The 23,763-nt window shown below is 35.0% G+C and overlaps 1 protein-coding gene and 1 pseudogene across 1 annotated transcript in view; one reads left to right on the forward strand and one right to left on the reverse strand.

The window, feature by feature from the left end:
* PIAS1 (protein inhibitor of activated STAT 1) overlaps nt 1-23,763 on the forward strand; it is a 115,032-nt gene that overhangs the window by 3,804 nt on the left and 87,465 nt on the right. The gene's annotated exons all lie outside the window — the stretch shown is intronic.
* Nucleotides 16,822-17,068, reverse strand: LOC105093279 (anaphase-promoting complex subunit 11-like; annotated as a pseudogene).

Raw genomic sequence — 23,763 nt, forward strand, 5'->3', positions numbered from 1 at the left:
CTTGTAGCTAGGGATAAGAAAAGAAAAGGGCTTAGAGTTGTAGTAGGGACTAGGAAGAATTATCTAAATTTCTGAAAAATTGGGTGTTTATGACAAGATGTTCTCTTTAAAAACAAACAAAACCCCTGGTTCATTACTCCATAGACTTGATTGTGCTGTGTTCTGAAGTTTTCTGCTCTGGCATTAAGTACCTTGTTTTTTGTTTATATTTGAATAATGTATGGTACTTTGCTGTTCGAAGTGTATCACATTATCTTCTTTAATTTTTCCAACAGTTCATTGAGGTAAGAAAGGCAGATAATACTCCCTTTTATCTATAAAGTAAGCCCAGAAAGGGTAAGTGACTAGCCCAAGGTCGTACAAACAAAAGTGGCAGGCACTTGAACCTAGGTCTTGTGATTTCAAAACCCTGTACTGTAGGCTGCCTTAAAGGTGCCTTGTCAGTCCCGGGAGCCCTCTAGGGTGCCTCGCTCACAAAGAATTCTAGTTATGTTGTTGCTAATACTTTCCCTCTTGCTCTATGCCAGAATATTTTTGGATATTCCTTGGGCTTTTTGCAAGGAAAATTTTGGAGTTTGTTAGTTAGAATCATAGATGTTAATTCTTTCAAATATTATTTTGCTTGGGAAAGTTTCGGAGAACACTGAAGAGTAAGCAGAAAAATTAACAGCACCTGTAGTCGCAGCGTTTAGAAATATCATGGTTAACATCTGGGTATCTATCCATTTAGACTTTCTCTCTGTGAGCATTATGCATATGTATATTCACCATAAAAAGAGATAATGATACTCTTTATTTGTAATCTATTTTCATGACTACCTTTCCAGGTTAGTAAATACAGGTCTATATGATTATTTGAAAGGTAACATTGTACTTTATTCAGCTAGTCCCCTGTCGCTGGACAATTAGATTATTTCCACTCTTTTTTTAAACTGTTTTAAACAATGTGTTGACAAACAGCCTGATTAAAAGTTTGCAGATGTTTTATTCTAACTGAATATTTATTTGATAGACCTTTTTTTGTACCTCAGGAAACAGTGCGAATGATAGTTTTGATTGGATAAAGTGTTGTGAGTGAAATAAGTAGTTTTTGATTTGTTCATTGTCTTTACCTTTATTGTTTCTGTTCCTGTAAACCTGTCAGATAAGATTATTAAATGATGGCAGAGATAGATTTTATAAAATGTAAGTAAACATTGCTTCTGAATCAGAATATTTGATACAGTATGAAGTAGATTATGAAATAGCACGTATAACTTACTTCAAGAAGTGTTGATTTTGGAAATTGTATCACAGTAATCAAATATTGCAAGTTTATGTGCCTTATTTACATGCCCACCTGTTTTTAACTGATATTTAAAAAGAAAAAGTAATGCTGAACATTAATATAAAGACAGTGGAAGTTAAGAATTTTTGCCTTATCCATATTTTTAATCTCAAAGTGTTTGCCATAGTATAAGATTGGTAGGTAATGTTTCAAGGAGGCTGTTAGAGAAAGGAGGTTAAATAGGCAATGAAAACATTTTTATATTTTAAAAAAGAACTTTATGGGTTAAATCAGCTAATAAATGCATATGTGAATTCAATTAAGAATATTATTTGTGCAACATTTGAAAAGTACTGCACCACAGAAGGGATAGCTGATGAAATTAAGGATATGGACTGGATTATACTCTAAATTTGATATGTTAAATTTGCTCCTTACTATAATCTTTAGCATTTATGTAACAAATTGAATCATTAGGATTTTTTGAAAATAGGTGATAGAGAAATTTAAAAATACTTGGTTGTCCTTTACTGTCAATTGCAGAAATAGCACAAGTTGTCTTGCACTTTTTGCTGCTCTTTCTAGAAAATGTTTGTTGACTATACTGCTTCCCTTTTCTTGTTAAAAAATTGTGGAACTGTCATTGCTTTTGATTTCCTCTACTCTTGCTTTCGTGATATCACATGAGAAGATAACTCCTCCAGCCCTTCCTCCCCTCAGAATTTTCTGGTAAACCTTCATTCTTAGCCATGAACGTCTATAATTCATTAAGATGAAGAAATCACCTTTTTTCCTTTTCTGCTTCACCATAGAAATGCAAACAAAACAAACATAAACCCTTTGAACATTAACTAGTAACTTTGAAATGTCAATAACTCTTACAGGACTGTTGTGTATGTTCCTATTTTAGAAAACTTCATCTCTTTCTTACCTTTCCTGCTATTCTTCTGTGCTTTCAGTTTCCCCTCTTTGGTTGCCAGGTCAATTTTCCCAAAACACTCCTTTCATCCTGTAACTCCATTGGCTTTCCATCGAAAACAGGATAAAGTCTTAGCTTCTCAGTTTGGTATTCAACATTTTCTATAGTCTGACCTTGGTATATTTTGTGTGTGTGTTTTGTCTCCTCCACGAGATAACAAAAGTCCTTAGCTTAAAGCCAGAGCTGTTAGTTTGCTTTTTTTGTTGTTGACTAGTGTTCTGCTTTGTATACCACTCCATTTCCCCCATCCCTACCCTGTGGACACAATAGGCGCCTAAGATTTGTCAAGTGAACAAATTATGTTAAGATTTGTTTCTGTTAGGGGGCAGAAGCACATGTTTATATCCCAGTCTGAATTGTGAATGTTCTGAGATAGGCTCATATCTTCACACTTTTTTCCATGGCTGCTTCGTAGATGAGCTTGAGTAACATTAAATCCAGAGTAAGTTATGAAACACTGTTTTAAGTTTACCTTTTACATTTCCTTAATTTACATAGATGATAAATGCATACATTTCTCACTCTGATGATACAGCAGTAAGCAGAGTAAAATTTTATAGGCCTTCATCATCTTCACCCCACCCACGCCTCACCCCTTGCTATCACTTTGGTACCTATTCTGTTTTTTGAGGAGAGAGTATAACAGCTTTATTGAGATAAAATTCATATCCCATGTAGTTCACCGATTTAAAGTGCACAATTAAATGGTATTTTAATGTATTCACAAAGTTGTATAACCATCACTGCAACCAACTTTAGAACATTTTTCTTCCCAGGAAAAATCTTGCACCCTTCAGCTATCACCCCCACTGCCCACAACTCACCTCACCCTCAGGCAACTGCTAATCTACTTTCTGTCCCTATGGATTTGCCTGTGTTGAACCTTCATATAAATGGAATCATATAATATGTAGCCTTTTATGTCTGTCCCACTCATTTTTGTTTGTATGGGCATTTAATTATGTCTGTATAACATTTGTAATTTATTGTATGTGTATATGTCTTGATTCAGAACAAACTAGAGACATAGATGGAACTCAGTAAGTATGTATTAAATGTATGTATATACATTACATAATTAGACTATACACACTATACATAATATCCTTTGACTTGCTTTTTTCACTAAACAATGTACAGTATTCAAGCTTTTTCCATGACATGTCTCAACACGAGATAGTCTCATTCTTTTTTATAGAGCAGATATTTCATATGTATCTTCTTGAATTTATCGGTGTATATGTCTAAAAGTTCTTAACTTGATTGATGGTTTTTCTGTATGTTTAAAAAATAGTAGTTGCCACATTTAATGTAGCTTCTATAGTGTTAATATTGGAACTTCACTTAAAAATAGGAATAAAACTAATAGGTAAGCGTTGTTTGGCTTGAGGAGAAATGAAATGTAGCGTTCTTTATGGGGTTCTGGCAGTACACAGCGACAGAATTCATTTTGTATTTGGGTGTCTGAATGTGAGCAAGCCTGTTTTTAGCTTCATGGCATAGTGCTTAAAATAGAATTTAACATGCTATCTTGCGCTTTATGGTGAATTTTCAGACTTTTTCTTGCAGCCATGTAGGTCTAATCTTAAAAAAGATCTGAAAGATTTCAGGATAAATTTTTTTTCTTGTATATTAAAATCATCAATCTGGTCTGTGGGCTTCTGTGAGTTACCCAAGAAAGGGAATGTAGAGGCACCTAGCTCAGAGTCTGACTTATGATAAGTATTTGGTAATTATTTCTTAAGTTATTCAGGAAGTATATCGTATTTTGTTGTTCATTATATGTTTGAGTTCTGACTGTGTGAAATACCAGATTGTGGTTTGAGCATATCACCATATTATTGTGTATATTTAAACACTCTTGTTATAATGTGATGTATACTAAAAACATTTTTTTTTCTTAATCATCCAAGTAATGCATCAGCTATTTCAGTGGTTCTCAGAGTCTATCTCCCAGACTTCTATTACGTCTCCAGACTCTTTCTGGGGATACTCCAGGTCAAAACTATTTTCTCAATAATAGTGAGGCATTATTTGCTATATTGACATTTGCAGAATCAGTGGTGGGTAAAATTGCATGAATTAGAACAGAAGCATTAAACTGTACTGGTTTAGGACATCACCATGCACTAGGAATTAAAAAATAAATGGCAGTTACACTTAATGTCCTTGATGAAGCAATAAAACTTACTAATTTTATTATGTCTCAGTCTTTGAGTACATTTTAAAAAATACTTGTTTGATGAAATGAAAAGTCCTCCAAACCACTTTTACTGAACATCAAATCCAATGGTTAATTCAAGGAAAAGAACTTGTACAGTTGTTTGAGTCACATGCTGAACTAGCTGCTTTTTTCATAGAATACCACTTTTTCTGAAGAATGGCTTACAAAGTATGGTTATAAAGGCTTGGCTATTTGGCAGACATTTTCTCAGAACTAAACCAAGCGAGCCTGACAAACTGACAGTATTTTTTAGTTAAAGGTAAAATTCAAGCTTTGAGTGAAAATAGAGTTTTGGAAGACTTGTATTTGCCACTTAGAGCTCTACAGTTTCCCAATACATAACTTCTTTTTCCTTTTTTGTAAACTCAGCGGTAGCATTAATGAATGTGATATCTTGAAGTTGTATAATGAAAAGGTCAACATATGGAAGAACTGTGTAAATCAGTGAACCAGTATTTTCTAAGTAACCGGTGCATGGTGTTACAAAATCATGCATGGGTAAAAAGATCCATTGGAAATGGAAGATAGACCAATAGTTTTCAGTTTATCAGAGTAGGAAATGTTCATTGATACAGTTTCAGGTTCCATATTGGAGCAGCTTTTAAGAAACTGCCACTTGTTGAGTTTTGGTGAAGGATCAAAGAATATCCACAGTTATCTGAGAAAGCTATTGAAATACTTTTTCCACTAGATACCTGAATGAGACTGAATTTTACTTGTATACTTCAGTCAAAAGAACCTAGTGCAGATTGCATGCAAAAGTGGACATGAAAATCAGGCTGTCGTCTTTAAGTCAGACATTAAAGAGATTTCAGAACTGTGAAACAATGACAGTCGTTTTGCTAATATTTTTTGTTTTAGTATAGTTTTTTTAATTTGATATTTTGATTTATGTTAACAAATTATTTCAAAATGACAGATCTTTTAAATTTTTGCTTTGATTTTTTTCTTTAAAATATTTTATGTTGTAATATATACATAACTTGACTTACCATCTTATCCATTTTTAAGTATATACAGTTTAGTACTATTAAATATATTTACGTTGTTATGCAACCAATCTTCCGCACTTTTTACAAAACTAAAACTATGTGTCCATTAGACAACAGTTCAGTTTTAATTTCTAACACAGTGAACATGAATAGATTTGATTAACAAAGTTTTGGGGGGTCCTCCATTTCCAAGACTATAAAACACTCCAGACAGCCAAAATTTTGAGAACCTGAGTGCTCTTTTTTATGTAAGATTCAAGGTGTAGGAGTCTGTAGTTTAAAATAGGAATATCCCTCTCACCTTCTCATCCATGGTATTTTTTATAATGTAAAAGAAAAAACAGTTTGCGTGTAGGTAATAGTGATCCATTTCCAAGGCAAGTTTGCTAAGCAGAGCTGTTTAATTGTATCCTGTGTCTTGTAGTAAAAATGTTAAGCAGCTTGTGTTGTGTTGAATAAACGTGTTCCAATATTTCAATCAGTAAAGGTGTGGGGATCGTATAATTTTTTATTTGTTTAAGGTTATGTATCAACCCTTGATTGCCTTTTTTTTTTTTTTTCCGTAATAGGGGATGGAATTAGCTCTGGTAAATGAAAAATCCGTACAGCTGCCCCCTAGCCTTATTTTAGCTAATAATTTCCTCTTCAGCAGATCTTATTAGCCCTTACCAAATATCAAAGATGATTGATTTGCATTTGACCTATTTTGTTTTCTTCCTTTCCCTGTTGTGGGAGCTAGGGATTATAAACTGAATGCTTTTCACTTTCTTTCTACCTTTCTTTAGAGTCATGTTTGAAAAATTTCAGCCTCTGTATTTCTCAAGCATCTTTCCCCAGGGTGACTTGTATACTTTACTGGAAAAGGAAGATTTTTTTTGTCACAGAAGTTGTTCTAATATGTGATTTGAAAATAAGTAACATCCTAAGGGTGAAAGATCTTTTTAAAAAAATATGTTTTGTGTTTAATTGAATCATAATTAGTGAAAAGAACATGAATTTTAGGATTGCCATTAGTTTCCACTCCTGAATTTAGATAGGAGTCCTAGCTATAGTTCAGACTAATGGGAAGGATGAACAATGAAAGTTAATAACCCTCAGTTTCAGACTACTTTTAAAAAGTAACTTCTTGGTATATGTGGCAAGTATTTTAAAAAGGTTTTCCAAGTGGCAATCCTGCTGTGCTATGGAAAGGATATTAGATAAGACTCATTTATAATTAGCAGCATTTGCATATAAACCAAACGTGCTGTAACTATTGAGAAGGTTAAATTTGCTACTCATAGATTGCTTGATAATTGTTTAGAACATATTTTCTTGTAGGTAAACACTTCATACTTTACTGAGTTATTCTCTGGAAACTGTTGATGTTAACAGGTGATACTGTTGAGTGTGGAGGGTGATACCGAACATTTTGTTTTGCAAACAGATTTCAGTTTTATTTGTAGCTTTGGTAAAAGTGACACATTTTTTTGTTGTTCAAACATCTGTCATCCTAACTGCATAATCCATTTGAAGGAATGGGGTCTGAGGGCAATGTGTGTTAGTGTATAGGGAGGGTGGTGACGGTGGTGGTCGTGAGGATGCAGTGAAAACTGTCAATTCAAAACGTTTATTCTCTACTGAAGATAATTCTACAAATAAAGTTCAAAGGAAACTTTACAAATAAAGGTCAAGGGAAAAAGCAGTATGAAGCGCAATCTCTTGTTAGCTGTGAATTTAGAGTATTTGATTGAAGAAGTATATAATACCTAATGAATATTAAAGTAATTTTTTCATTTGATTTAAAAATTGATCCTTTAATATTTTCCCTTTTACAGTCTTAGCTTGTTACAAACATGGTATTGAAGAGAACTTGTTATACTTCCTATATAGTTAGGCCTTTTCATGCACTCATTTATTTATTCAGTAAATATTTGGGTGTATTCCATGTGCCTGGTGCTGGGCTAGTCATCAGTATACAAACATGGTTAAAGCATAACTCCTGACAGAAAGGAATTCAATGTGGTGGAGAGATGGACACATACTGTCTTGCATCGTAATTATCTGCTTAAGATAAATAATAGAGCCATGTGTGGTTGATCTGTACTTTTTGCCTAACTATGAATCTCCACATTCTTGATGCATTTAAGAAAATTGCTTCTCCTCAGCTTTCACATACAAATGACTTAGATTAGAAAAAAAAAAAACAAACTGGTTACTGTAACTTATTCTTTTGAAAAACTTATGTATAAAAAAGGCTTTTAATTCTGAGATTCCTGTGTCTCTTTCTTACAGCAACCTGCCCCCTGCTCACCTCCCCCTTCCTGCCCCATGGTTTTAATAAAGTATCTCATTCATTTTTCGGGTATTATGCCAAACTAAATTAAAGAAACCAAAATCTTAGGAGCAAGAGGAGTTTAAATAAAGTTAACATTGAACTCTAATAATGATCTTACTCAAAGTTACTTTACTTTTAAATCTTTGACAAATCTTAGCTTTTCAGAAAATTTTCTCTAAAGACTAGTTTTATCCCTTGAGTGAAACTCTCAGCAGTTTGAAGTATGATATAATTTTGACCAGTCTGAACAGACATTTTCTCTTCTATATTTTTGCCTTGTAACAGAAACTAAAGATAATTTCCACATTGTACAGGGTAAAGAGTGACATTTCAGTTTTTGAACTTTTCCTTGTAACCTGTCTGGAGGTTTTAGGATCTTTATTCCTGGTATGCTCAAACTTCATGATGTGGAAACTTTGTGTGGGTTATTTTTTCAGTCATTGTGCTGAGGTACTTGGTGGCCCAGTCTAGAGACACATGTCCTTTATTTCTGAGAAATTTTCTTGTATTAATCCTTTAGTAATTTTCTCCATTTCCTTTTCTGTTTTCTCTTGCCAGAGGAATGAACCTCCACGTTTGTTTTGTTTTCTTTTTTTTTAATCATTTATTGTCTTTTTGCTCTTCATGAGTGTGAATTAATTTTTATTTCTTTCTTGTTTTATTCTCTTTATGTTTCCTTTTAGGAGAGGGTACGATAAATATTGTGTATAGTCAGTCTGTATTTAATTGGTGAATATTGTAAGCTTTCTGCAAGGCTCATGATACAAACTGTATGATGACCATTCTTAAATAGTTGCCAGTGTTGAATTAGGGTTTATATTGTGTTAATAGAAAGTGTTTTCTTTTCTGAGAGGAAGCTAAATTGCTTTAAAAGAAAATAAATGTAGGTGGGGAGGGTATAGCTCAGTGGTAGACTGCGTGCTTAGCATGCATGAGGTCCTGGGTTCAATTCCCAGTACCTCTGTCTATCTATCTGTATGTCTGTCTATTTTATAAATCTAATTAACCCCCCAAAATGTATATACAAAACTGTAGAAGAATGTATAGCTTATAGGCAACTAATAAAACAAACATCAAACTTAACAGAGTATTCCAAACCATTGAGGCTTTGTTTTGTGCACCCACATCCTGTCTCCTCCCTCACTTCCTCCATGTAACTTTATTAATAGGTTACTTTCAAAATCAAAACTAGTAGTGAAATGTTAGTTTTATGTATTATTAACTTATAAGATTGTTTTTAAGCCTTTGCTTCTAATCAAGCTATTTAATTATATCATAGTCTTATACATTTCCAAATTTGACGTAATATTCTTTGAAGAGGAAGATTTCCACGGGTGGAGAGGAAAGTTTTGGAAACCTCATTTTGGAAAAATGCCTAACTGTGGCAAATATACATTCCCATAGAATCTAACAGTTATGCTCAATGATGTTTGGGGAAGAAAATGGAACTTAAGTTAATCGCCACAGTGATCCACACTTGGTCAAGTCTTGAAAAGTGCTTAGACTATTATGTGTCCATGGTGTAATCTATGAAGAAGTTAAATCAGAGTTATAAGAAAAGTCTAGCTTTTTGGTGGAAGCATAAACCATTCAAATCTATGTTGTACTTTATATCTTTTTGTCCATTATTTTGTTTGATACATTTTTTAAGGTTTATGTAGAATAAAAATAATTATGCCTTTACTAGACTGTAGATATTCTGTGCCAAATATTGAAAACAAACAAGGACTCTCTCCTCCCCCTGCCTTTTGCCTATTTCAAGTTTGGCCTTTCAAATCACAGTTGCTTTTTAAAGCAAGGTTTTTATTCATTCCATCAATAAAAATGAGGGCTGGTTAATGTGCCAGATACTGTTAGATGCTCAACAGTAGGTTGGAAATGAGTCTTTGCCCTCATGAAACTTGCATTCTAGTATTTTGATAAGTATATGAAAAGTAGTTTGATCTCTTGCACCTTTCTGTATCTAAATCTTTATAATTAGCAAGAAATGCAATTTTTTAATTTTGGAAGGTTTTTTAAATTATCAAGTAATATCAAATAACAATGTTGAATGCATTGTTAAAGAAAGTCATTGGTTTTATGTATGCTTCCTAAAGGCAGTTATAAGGGGAAGGATATGTGGGAGGAGCAAGGAAAAGTTATGAAATAATTACTGTGGGGAGTTTGACTGCTGGCTCCCTGGAAAATTTAATAGAATTCCTGTATCCATTGCGATTGATGATTATGGATGTATTATAACATCTGTTTGCCTGTATACCTACATTCTTCTGTCTGCCTGAGTTGTAAAGTTGGAGCCAGTTGAGTGTGCCAGGCATAGAGGCGCAAAGGGATTTTTGCAAAGGAATGTTTAATGATGTACCATGACATACCATGGAATCTAAGCTGGACCTGAAGGGGTAGAGAGCAATAACATCAATTAATTGGAGATAGCAAGAAGTTGAATTGTTGCAGTGGAGATAACTTAAGCACATAAGACTAGGAGGTGATAGTTGGAGTATGTGAGTATTTGAACTGGTGATTTTGGAGGTGGTACAGATTCTGGTGGAAAGGTCCAAGGTGTGGCCATGAAAGTGAGTGGCTGAGGGTGGAGAGTAATGATGAGGAGTTAAGAAACACAGCCCAGGGTATTGGGCTGGAGCCTGGATAACTGGGGCAGGGGCTAAAAGCTCCAGTGAATGACAGAGATGTTATTTTAGAGCTGCAGTGTCCAGTTCTGCAGCCACTAGTCATATGTGGCTATTAAGCATTTGAAATGTGGCTAGTTCGATTTGAGATGTGCTATAAGTCAAAAATATACACTGGATTTTGATGACATAGCATGAAAAAAAAAGGAAAATATCTCAGTAATTGTTTTATATTGATTATATGTTTGATAATAGTTTGGATATACCGGGTTTAGTAAAATTATGCTATTAATTTTACCTGTTTCTTTTTACTTTTTTTTTTTCTTTTTTAAAATGTAGTTAGTAGAGAGTTTTAAATTGCATGTGTGGCTCGCCATTGCAGCTTATATTTCTTTGGGTTAGTGATTTTCTAGAAATATTATCACCAATAACTAGTATGAGGATTAGGAGGAAAGACTGGGTCTGTAGAACCCGGTATAAGAATCCTTCAGGAGAAGGTGTGGACATTATTCCTAGGCTTTTTTTTTTTTTTTTTTTTTTTTTTTTGAATTCTTGGGCGATTTCTCTTCTCCTGTTCTTTGTGCTTGGAATTCCCATCTATTCAGTCCCTCCACACCTACCTCCGCTCCTTCCACCCCATAGCTGACCTCAAGGAGTTTGCCTCATTCTCGTGGAAGAGAGAAATGTCTAGAACTATAATAGAAAACAATATAGAAGGTTAACCATGTAAATAGCTAACAGTATATTCATAAGAAGAACAGTCACTTCAAACTGGGCCTTAAAAGAGAAGACTTTTGATAGTTGGTGATTACAGGGAGGTTATTTCAAGCAGAGGGAACAGCATGGTGGTGAGGAGAGAAAACACTGAATTACGTTTATGGAACACCCACTAGATCCATGTGTGAAGATCTATATATAAGAGAGTAATGCGAATTTGGGGAAGTTAGAGATAGATTGTTATTAGAACTTTTCACATTGAAATTAGAAGTCTGAAGTTGTACTAAGTTCTGTAAAGGAAAAAGACAGAACTCTATAGGCACATGTAACAAGGAGACCTGACGTAGTTTGGGTGCTCAAGGAAGGCTTTCCGAACCATCTGAGCTACAGACTTCCTCCACATCCAAGTCTTGTCAAATCTTTCTTAATGTTATGCCTTCCTTTCCTTCCCTGCTGCCACCGTCATTATTTCAGACTCTATATAGTTTCATACCAACCTCTAGGTTGGTCTCATATCTTAATTTTTCTTTACAATTTATTTGCTCTTTAGTCAGATTGACTTTTTGGTTATATGTCAGTCTCTTCCCCACCCCTGCATTTCCTGCAGTTGGACAAGTTTTTATAACTTCCTATTTTTTGTAGGATTAAGAACAAAATTCTTTAACTTATCTGTCCAAACTGGGTAAATTATTGCTTGGATTCCAGTAACATGCTGAGTAGGCACTGGGCAGAATTATATAATGCCCTTATTTGTGGGAGGTAATATGTATAATTTCTAATACGTTTGCATTGCTTGTATGGTTCATAATAATTGATGCCAGAACATCATTACTCATATTCATTGGCAATGAACAAGACACAGTTTGTACAGACAGAGCTTATAGTTTGGTAGAGAATAGGCAAGTAAACAGGGCCTCTCTACATTATGGCATAAGGGCTGTATTAGGTTAAATTGGGGAACACATAAGAGGGTAAAGTTACTAATATTGCAAGTGGCCTGAGTAAAGTATCCCAAAGATGATGACATCTAAGTTGAGACCTGAATGAGTTGAAGTTAGCTAGAAAAAGGTTGGGATGGGAGAGGGAAGAAGAGTTACTGAAAGAACTGGAGGATGTATGTGAAAGTCCTGGATGATGGAGAGCTGGCTAAGGGGGTTAGGGGCTCTGACTGAGACTGATCATGAAGGATATATTAGCCATGCTAAGAAATCTGGCCTTTGTCCTGAATGCAGTGGGTAATCGTGAAAGGTTTAAGCACCAGAGTGACATGGTCAGATTTATATTTTGGAAAGATCACTACTGTGGAGAATGACTTGGGATAATATTAGAGGCAGGGAGGACAGTTGAGTTTCTTGCAGGCGTCTGGGGGAGAGATCGTGGTAGTCTGAAAGTGGTAATAGGGACTTAGACATTTTAAGGTGGTAGGATTGCTGTGACTTGGTAAATAGACGTGAATGAAGGGAAAGGTGGTATAGAAGTTTCTGGCTTGGACAACTAGTTAGGTGGTTTGGAAGAAATTTGGTTTGTTAGGTTTGGACATGTTGAGTACTTCTGGGACATAGAGGTGTTTAGCAGAAGTTGATTTGTAATTCAGAAGACAAAGGCTAGGCTGGAAATGAAGATTTGGGAATTATTAACCTAGGAATGGCATTTTGAAGTCATGAGATGCATGAGGTCACCCAGGAAGACTGGACTGAGTGAAAATAGAGTTAAGAATTCTAAGGAACTCTTAGAATGGAGGCCTGGAATAATTTTTTAAAATATCTTTTGAAACATAAAAACATCTTCTTTGGACTTGGTCTAATGTTTTTAAGAGTTTTCCTGTCCTTACAATTAGATACAATAGGCTCTTTTGTAAAAATTACACAATTACAGTTATCTTTCACTGTCTACATCTGTATGGTTTATGAGTTCATTTAGCAAGAATTCAGTAGTCTATAGAATATTTTGAAAATATATATAAGATTGCTAGTGGAGAATTTTTTCAGAAGTTTGGGAAAAGGGATAGAGATTAATCACATCTACATAACATTTTAATTACATGTAGTCACACGGGCCTTTTGATTTGACATTTGGTAAAAGTAGTTCACATGTTTCATAATACATGTTTAGTTTTAGAGTATTAATTCCAGGGAGACCATATCATTTATCATCTAAACTGGGACACTTTTTAGAGTGGAAGGGGATGCTTATAATATTGTTGCTGGAACAACAGGTGTAAAATGAAACTCCTGGAAATCTTGAAGATCTTATCATTTTTTTCCCCAGAATTCTTTTTCTGTGAACTAAGAAATGAGGTGACAATGAATTAAACAATGATAATAGTAAAGAAGAGATCTGTGGCCAAGAAAGCTTGCAAAATGTTGGATGCAAAGATAGCATATTTCTGCTGAACTTCTTAGGACCTTTAATATATTAGTATTTGAGAAGGAGGGCATGGTAGGGAATTACAGAATCTCAATATCCTGTATTTGTTTTGCCACAGCATCCTATTTCTCTGAGTATCTATTAACCCTATGAACCTCGTTTGGAAAATGCTGATTTAGAGTATCCTGTCATTTAAATTGGAGCTTTTTAATGTGAAACCCAATCAGATTGCTTCTTAGTGATGTTTTATTTTGGCTTTTTTTTTTTTTGTCATATCTAGGCAGCTAACTTTATTAAAATAAAGAAATTTTGAAGTTTAAATAGACAACCTCAATTACAGTTCCCTGAAAAACATTGCAGTTTTGTTATTAGGGAACTTTGAGGACTGAATACTAATTTATTGAACAGATTTTTTTCAATTGACATATATATAGTCAGTTTACAATGTATCAATTTCTGGTATACAATATAATGTTTCGGTCATCATATACATACATATATTCGTTTGAACCGACTTTTCAGAAGGCCTTTTCAGTGTTATTTCTTCCAAACTAGGCAATCTGCCTGCATTTGTTTCTTCTTTTTTATCATTTTAGACTTAGGATGCAGCAACAGGTATTGTTTCTCTTCTGTCACAGAACCCATCTCTTACGTTTTTGATCCTCAAATGTAAAATTATGCCTTCTAGATTTAGGAAAAAAGAAAGAATTGAATTTCAACTTTTAAGAATATTAGTTGCTCTGAGTATTTGGAGAAATGCTCTGGAATTTGATTAGTTATGTGTTTAAGGAATGGCATTGAGTTTCTTCTTGTTCTTTTGATTGATCTGATAAACTTATTTTTCTTTTTTACTTCTAATGGCAACAAAAGCTAAGATATTCTTTTAGCATAACTATAGTAAATTTCTTTTGTTGGCTAGTTTATTGTCCTTTAGACATAACAGCTAAGTTTTTTTCCCCCTATTTTTGTGCTTTAAAAAATTTCTTCTTCCTTGACAGTAACTTTGGCATTGGCATTGCTTTGTCTTTTTTGTGGGGTGGGGGAGTTAATATTCTGCATTTGTTAAAATGGATGCTGTTTAGGGTTTTTGGCATCAGGAGTTTGTGAGTAGCTAATCTCCTCTCCCATAAATTTTAAGAAGAGTGTGTAGTATGTTTTCATGGTCCTCACAGTGAAATGTATCTTTATGTACATTAATGGAATTTCTCAAAAGAAAATATAAGCATTTTTTAAAACTTGATTTCACTTTTATAAAAACTTGGCATGTAAATATTCATATTGATCTGTTCTGAAGATAATGATTTGTGTAAATTTTGTAGTAGGTTAGCAATTTTACTTTATGTGGAATAAAGGATGTTTTGTTGTTTCTCTTACCTATAACTAAAAGAATGATCAGGTGAAAGCATTCTGTTCTCTGTAGAAAAGGAAGGAGTGTTATCATTAATAGGTTTCTGATAGGATTTAAAAGAATACTTAGGCAAGCTGTCATTGCAAGACTTGAACAACTTTTTCCTGCATCCTTTTTTTTTTTTTTTTTTTAACTATTCCTCTGTAGTTTGTGAGGAATCATTCCCAAGGCTCTTAGAACATTTGTATGTATCTTTTTCTAGGCTTGTTTTTCTCTGGCATCTGTAAATCAAGAGTGAAACATAATAAACTTAGTTGTTTTTCTTGTGTACCCTGGACAGTGTTTCTTGAATAATTACCTTAAGATTGGAGAATCCTAGGGGAAAATAGTCATCTGAATCCCTAGGGAGTTGAGCAGTCTTATTTGTAACCTTATACTTTATTGTTACCTGGAGGGGAATTTCTTACCATGTGCCACTGGACTCTGTAGTCTTGACTGTGTTATATCCCAAGTTTTAAGGGGGACCTGTATGAGTATTTAAGAAGCAAAACTCCCCAGTTTTGTAGGTGGCACAAACCTGGGAAGACCATTGATGACAGAATTGAGGGGAATTAGTTCATCTTCATCATCACCTTCTGGGTACTTAACTACTATACTTAGCATAGGTGATATTTCAGAGAAAAGTCCTTGAAAGCTCAAAGTCTAGGGGAGGATATAGACTAGAAAATCAACTATTTACAACACTGATAAGTGCTATATAGAGGGTATAGGTTTCAGTTCTTCAACAGGGTTTTAAAGTATTAGAATGATGAACTTGAAAAAAAATTTAACAGCACTAAATATAAAGTTCTATTTTTAAATGTAAAAAAAAAATGTTTTAGAGGATGAGGAGGTGAAAGCAATTGAATAAAGGTTTTAGGTAACTTCAAGCTTAATATGAGCAAGAGTTTGATGTGGATGTGACTCCCTGTCCCTGCTGAAACAAAAGCATAACATACAGCATCCTTCCAGTTGCCCAAATAAAGCAGGCCAGTCAGCCTAAGATGCCCTGTTCAGTTGCACTGGTAGAAATATTTGTGCCCATTAAATAAGAGAGGTAGTAATGCTAAGACTAGTCAGACTGTTATCTGGATTATTTCATTCATTCTGAGTATGATGGACTGCAGAATGCTCAGAGTAATGATCAGGGTGGGAAGGGGTCTATACCAACAGGACAAAATTTTAGAACCATTGGGTAGAAGTTTAACAAAAATTTTTATTCATAGAGCTTTTTAGTAATGTAGACTTTTAAGATTAGACTGTGAACTCTTTTATAAGTGTTTCAGCAGAGACTGGGAGACCATCAATTAAAGAGGTTACAGTAGAACTTCGTACGTTAGATAGAGAGTTGAACTAGAAGATTTCTAGTTTTATTTTATGTTATAATCCTACGATTCTACAGTTTTAAAAAACATCACTTTCAGATTACCTAATAGTGTCTGTCATTGTCAGTACTCTGCAGCATTGTGTGGACTAGCATCTGACTTTTGAGTCTGAGCTCCGCTACTTGCTGGATTTGTGAAAGGATAGTCAATCTTTTATAATTTGATAAACTTAAAATTTCTTAAAGCCTTATTATTTTAAAATTTTAGATTTTATTTGAAAAGTGAATGATGATTGTTCTCATGATCATGTATAGTACTACTTTTTTTTTTTAATTAGAAAAAAGTGTCCAACATTGGGATGGATAAAAACACATGCAGCTCCAGTCCTTGTTTCAGCCTTGTCGTAGCCCAGAGAGGACTGTCCCCAGTGAAGACCATGGCTTTAATTAGAAAAAAGTGTCCAGCATTGGGATGGAAAAAAACACATGCAGCTCCAGTCCTTGTTTCAGCCCTGTCATAGCCCAGAGAGGACTGTCCCCAGTGGAGACCATGGCCACCCAAACCCACTTGTGAGGGGCCCATCCCAGAGCAAGGGGAAGGGGCATCCAGGCCCAGCGCAGCCTCACCCCTTGAGCTTACACTCCTGGCGGCACATGGGGCAGTGCTGTTGGCCCTGCTGCATGCTGAGCCACTTGAGGATGCAGTGCATGTGGAAGCAGTGCGAGCACTGGCCCCACACCAAGGGGCGCTCGTCACCCAGCACCTTGCAGTCTGGGCAGCAGCCATTGAAGGCTGTCCGGCAGATGCTCATCGTTGGCCACCACGAGACAAGTGGCCACGCTGTTCTAGCACTTGATCCTCATTTTCATGGCACGGAGCCTAATGACGTGCCTGCCTTCCATTGGGCCTAGTACTACTTTTTATTTAATTTTATTTTTAAATATATTTTTATTGAGTTATAGTCAGTTTACAATATTGTGTCAATTTCTGGTGTGCAGCACATGTTTCAGTCGTATAGGAACATACATATATTCGTTTTCATATTCTTTTTAACCTTAAGTTACTACAAGACATTGAATATTGTTCCCTGTGCTATACAGTATAAACTTGTTGTTTATCAGATTTTGTGAGACTCCTCCTGTATTTTGAAATGAGAGACACTCTGCCGGAGTTCAGTAGGTGTTCTGTGCGGTTCAGTGGGTTTGTAGATGTAATTCTTAGTGTATTTCTGGCAGAGGGCGAACTTGAGTCTCTCTGCTCTGCCATCTTGGCTCAACCTCCCCTTTGGCACTACTTTTTAAAAGATGCACTTTAGATAGAATATTGAATGGAACCTGCAGATTTTTTTTTTTTTGCAGTATTTCTTGGTACTGTCTCCTTTATTTCTGTTGTCACAGTTCTTTCTTACCTTATAATGAGATAAATAATTCTTGCTTGTTGCCATTTCTTTTAGCTGGAAGTCTTAATTCTTAGTTTTTTTCATTCATCCTATAGGTGGCTACACGAATGACCTTAGACACTATTTCTATCACATTTTTACTGTCCCCAAGTATATATGCATTTATTCCAGTGCTTGTTCACTCTGTGTATAGTCTAATTTCTTTAACTGTCATTTAGTGCCCTCATCCCAGCGTAACACGTAACTATCCTGGCTGAGATTTGTGGTAAGACACCTGTGTTGGTTAGTGGTTGTGAGTTTAAGCTCTGGAGTCAGGTCAGGTTTGAGCCCCGTCTCCATCACTTACTTATTGTTTGACCTCAGGATTAGCATCAGTTTTCTTATCCATACAATGGGAATAATAATAGTCTGTCTCTTGGGTTCATGTGAGGGTTAAATAAGATAATCATGCTTACTATAACTAGTGTGTAATTGGCATGTTATAAGCATTTAACATGTATTAGGTTTATCATTATTTTTACTTTATCAACCCATGTATGACACTTAAATTTTTGATTGAAAGCATTGCTAATAGAAATTTCACTGACTATACAGATTGTTTGTATTTCATTAAGTGGAAGAGTAGAAGAATGAGAAGAAAGATTTCATTTAACACAGTCATAGAATTATAGAATTTTGAAATTTTAAGGAACCTTTGAGAACATCTACCCAGTCTCATTTTTGAAGTGAGAAAATAGACCCTGAAAGATTGTGATTCAATAAATCAGTGGCCGACTCAGTACTAGAATCTGAATTCTATGTAAACTAGTACCGTACTATGTTGTAGTTGTACTTAGCACATGGTAGGTGTTCAGTAACTTTTGAGAATTGGATTAATATGATTATGGGTGTCCATTTGTGAAGGCTAGCTTATCTCTATATGTTCATTGTTTGTTCCTTTAGTCCCTCTTTCTGCAACTCATTTAGGGCTTGTTCATTGATCCAAAAAGCGTTTATTGAACATTTGTGTGCAGAGCAGCTTTTTACTTAAAGTCATATTTTCCTACCTCTGCATAGGAAGTTTGGCAATATGGTAGAATTTTAAACTCTAAATTTAAAATTAAGTTTTAAAATTAAGTTAAACTTCAAAAATTAAAAAAAAATTTTTAATGGGGGAGGCAATTAGTTTTGTTTGTTTTATTTATTTTAACAGAGGTACTGGGAATTGAACCCAGGACCTCACACATGCTGGACATGCACTCTACCACTGAGTTATAGCCTCCCCCCCAAGTTAAACTCTTTTATTGTAAAAAAAATTTTACCCCAAATTTAGAATGTTTTGTCAGAGAGGATATATAGCTCAGTGGTAGAGTGCATATGTAGCATACACAAGGTCCTGGGTTCAATTCCCAGTATCTCCACCTTAAAAAAAATTAATTAATTAAAAAATAAACAAATAAGCCTAATTACCCCTCTCCCCCCCCAAAAAAGCCCCAAATTTTAAATGTTTTGGTCTGGGTTTGTTATTTTAGTATTTATCACCTAGAAGGAGCTTTTTGAAGGACAAGGGTTTATGAAGTGTGGTACATAAATGGGGATGATTTTTAAATTATCTATCAAAAATCAGAGCCATGGTATGCCATTTCAACAGTGTTAGATTTACACTTTGCTTAAAGGAGAACGGCATCTCCATGTTTTGTCATTATGTGAGAGCTAAATGCAACCCATGTGATAAAAGAGACCAGGAGAGGAGGCAGACAGTCAGCTACAGTAGGCACTACAGGTCATTTTTCAATCATCTTATATTGAGAATTTAAAGATGAGAAATTGGGTGGAACAAGATTATGGAGAAGTATGTAACCGGCCTGACTTGCTGCTTTAGTAGAAACTATCTAACTAGGTTTTCTGGTTGAACTGGGCACTGTTGACAAATTGCTAATCTAACAGCTGCTTATGAACCATTTCAAGTGGAGAGGATTAGAAATGACCCAGAAGTCAGTTCCATTGAATGAAGAATCTTTGAAAATAATGAATAAAATATTTTTGTAGTACTGTACAGGCTTTAATGTATGCAGTTAGAGAATTTTTGATGATTGCTTTTGTAGATAGAAAGCAAAAGTATAAATGAAATATGATATTGTTAAATGCCTATTTTGTCTATCTTTAGAATTCATTTTGGATTACAGTTGGTTACAAATTGATACCAGGTAAAGAGTCATAACGTAGAGTCTGCTTTATGACTGATCCTCTAAAATACTGCAGTGGGATATATGAATGACAGCAATTAGGTGGTTCAACAGAAAGTGCCCAATTCTTAGTCATAGTTTAGATATGACTTTTAGTAACATAAGGTCATAGCTAATGAGACAGTAAAATTGGCACTTCTTATTTAATCTTAAAAAGCACTCTGTTAACAATACTTGATGTTGCTTGAATATTTTGTTTATCTTTCTCAGAATATGGTCCCTGCCTCTGTAGTTGGAACAGTGTTCTTATACATGCACATGCACACGTCTATGTGTATGTATAAATGTGTGTGTTTGTAAAATCTTACATATCTGAAAAGGAGTTAAGTTCAAATGTCTTCTTATTGAATGGTGAAGACCTCCCCCTCTTCATGCCCCATTCCCCTGCTCTGCCCTGGGACCACTGGAGGCCAACCCTATACTGCCAAAGCAGAAGACTGGGAGATTCCTCTCTGTCGAAAGTGATCAGATAAAAGGAAAAACAGGAATCCTCCAGATAGCCAGGTTCCTGTCTGATCACCCTGGAATGAAGTACTGCTCACTCACACAGTTCATCTGATCATCTTTTCAGTGTCTTACTCTTACCCATAAATGTACAGCCAAGGATTCCCTATTTGAGGAAAACGTCAAGCACAGAAAGCAGAGACCAAAGCAAATACCACAGAAGAACTCAAGAGATTACAGAGACAGTGCAGGCAGCTGAAGAAAACAGCAACGTCAAACACCCAATTTATTTATACCCTCAAGGGAAAGGAAGGTAACTACATTCAAGAAAAGTAGAACAAGATGTAGAGGGAAAAGCAAAGAAAAAGAAATTTACAGCAATCAGAAAAAGCTCATGGAAATTAAAGTTCTAATATAAGAGACAATAAAATTGAGGAAATCTCCCAGAATGTAGAGCTAAAGACAAGAGAGATAAATGCAGGAGGAAAAAGAAAATAAATGCAAGAGAAAAAATAAAACAGAGCAAAGGAAAATTAGGCAATCGGGGAAGCCCAGTGTCTAAATAATAGGCATACAAGAAAGAGAACAGAAAAAAGTTAAAGGGAAATTATTGTAAGAAAACTTCCCGGAACTAAAGGATATACATCTCTAAATGTAAAAGAGTTAGCAGTTATTGGTTCATAGAATTAAGAAAAAAAAAAAAAACCTACTCCAAGATACAATATTATAAAATTTCAGAATACATAAAGAGAAGCTTCTGTAAACTTCTGGAGGGGGATATACATACAGGTGACTGTGAAAGACTGGGGATCAGAATGGGACCCCAGCCTTCATGACAACAGCACTAGAAGCCAGAAGATGAGGAAAGGCCTTCAGAAATCTGACTACGTACTTTCCTGTCTGGAATTCTATACTGAACCAAACTGTTATTAAGTATGGGTAGATGAAGATATTTTTAGATAACTCAAGGAATTTAAAAAACAAAAAGTACTTCCCATGCCCCTTCTCAGGAAGCTACTGGAGGAAATACCCCATTAAAAAGAGAATATAAGAAAAGGAAGAAGTGAGATCAGGGAAATGGTGGGGGGGGGGGGTGTCTAACATGAAGAGAGACAAGGGAATTCCCAGGATAAGTTTAAGGGAAATTCCGTGACCATAGTTTTGTACCAGGCCTAGAGAGCAAGCAGCCCAAACTGGACCCTGATGGAGGGTTATAGGAGGTATATTTTTAAGAAAGAAATTAAAGCAGATTTACCTGATATGTTTGAATTTGTTGAGAGGAAAGTTACACTTTTAGCAGTTTGCAGATGAATTAGCAGTAGTTACATAGAAAACTGAGAAAAATGCAAAAATGATGCAGTTACTAACTAGAAGGAAAACAAGATCATAACAAAAAAGGAACAGTAATCATAATGTGCTTTTGGCTCAGCTGTGAATATTACTTAACAGCCATAGTAATAACATAAACACCAACAATTGATTCAACCAAAAATTTTGATGGGAAGATAGAGGTAGAGGAGGTGAAACAGATCAAAACCATTATCTTTTAATAGGAAGTCAGTTTTTTTCTTAAAAGGAAAAAATTTTAAATTGCTCTAGCCTTAGATAGTGGAATATAGTGAAAAATGCCAGAAGAAATCACTAAAAAGATGTGAAAGTGGTTGCCTTAGGGATGTGAAAAATGTGAGAGGGGCAGGGGACATCTGTTTTACTTGTAAAACTGACTTTTGAAGCTGTGTGCATGTCTGGCTGATTAAAAAGATTAATTTTAAAAAGATGCCCCTCACAGAATGCTTTGTCTAAGATTCTGAGAACTGTATCATTTGGGGATGAAGAGTCAACAGAATGCTGTCCGAGGAGGTAATGATTTCTAGAAGTAGCAGTGGTTGATATTATCCTTAGTTATAAATATTCATTTTGTTGTAGTGCTAACAAATGGAGATTTTCAAACACGTGAAAGATTAAAACGTACTGCATTTCAGCATCTCAGATGTGTTTAGTTTTCCTCTGTGTTGTCAACACTTTACGTTGTGAATTGACTGTTCCATGCTTCTCTGAAGCTTTCCAGTTGGGTGATACTTCAGATGTTTGTGTTTCCTGCCCTGTTTTATTATTTTTTTTTTTAAATACTGCGTGCTTACTTCTGTCCTAAAGAATATACAGCAGCTGCTCCAATAATAGCAATAGATACCTTCTCATCTTTCACTATACCTGATAATAAGGTGCAGTGGTTAATTTTAATCCAAATGTTTTCTTTTATCTTAACCACTAATTTTTTTTTTATTAATAAACTTAATTTTTTTAGAGCAGTTTCAGGTTCACAGCAGAATTGAGCAGAAAATACAGAGTTCGCACACAGCTCTCCCCACCCACACATACACACTCCTCTACCCTCAACATCCCTCATCAGTGTGGCATATTTGGTACAATTGATGTACCAACATGGACACATTATTATCAACCAAAGTCCCCAGTTTACATTAGGGTTCACTCTTGATGCTGTACATTCTATGGGTTTTGACAAATGCATAATGACATGTAGCCACCACTACAGTGTCATACAGAATAATTTCATTGCCCTAAAAATCCCTTGTTCTCCATCTATTCATCCCTCGCTCCCTCCCTCTCCCCAAACCCCTGGAAACCACGATCTTTTTATCGTTTCTGTAGCTGTGCCTTTTCCACAATGTCATTTGGTTGGAATCGTACAGTTTGTAGCCATTTGCAGCCCTTCATTTACTTTTTTGTTTTTACTTCAAAAACCAGAGTCTTATAACCGGCATAAACATTTCCATTACATCAAAAACTTCAAAATACCTAGGAATGAGCTTAACCAACGATATTACTTATACTTTGAAAACCGAAATGACACAAAGAAATGGAAAAATTTCTTGTGCTCTTGAATTGTAACAATCAACACTATCAAAATGGCCACACTACCCAAAGCAATCCACAGATCCAGTGCAACCCCTCAATGGTTAATTTTAATCCAGATGTTTTCTTTTATCTTAACCACTAATTTTTTTTAAAGCCAAAGGTGTTGAAACTTGAAGATGTTAAATAAATCGATCTTTTTAAAGTTTTTCTGTTTCCTAATTAAAAGGCATGTGGTTTGTTTCCTCTAAAAGACACTAGCATAGTATAAAAGTATATTTAGAGTAGAACTAGTTGTGTAACATTCAACAAATTTCTTAACCTTCCAAGGCCTCAGATTTCCCATCTATAAGCTGGGGACAACACCTGCCTCATAATTGTGATGATTAATTATGCATCCTGTGAAAGCAAAAACAAAAATTATATACCTGTGCCATTAACTTTTTTCTGTCGTTCAATAAGCAAGAGATTTTATTTTATGTGAATTGTCAACGTGTTCTTGCAAAAATAGAACAATAATACGTCTCTGTTGTATTTAAATCCTATACCTATAGAGTCAGGACGGAGCTGCCATAAGTTTATGGTAATCACTGAATTTTGGTTTTTGTTTGTGTTTGACTTA

The sequence above is a fragment of the Camelus dromedarius genome, chromosome 5, assembly GCF_036321535.1.
Source record: "Camelus dromedarius isolate mCamDro1 chromosome 5, mCamDro1.pat, whole genome shotgun sequence".
In the NCBI taxonomy this organism is placed as follows: Eukaryota; Metazoa; Chordata; class Mammalia; order Artiodactyla; family Camelidae; genus Camelus; species Camelus dromedarius.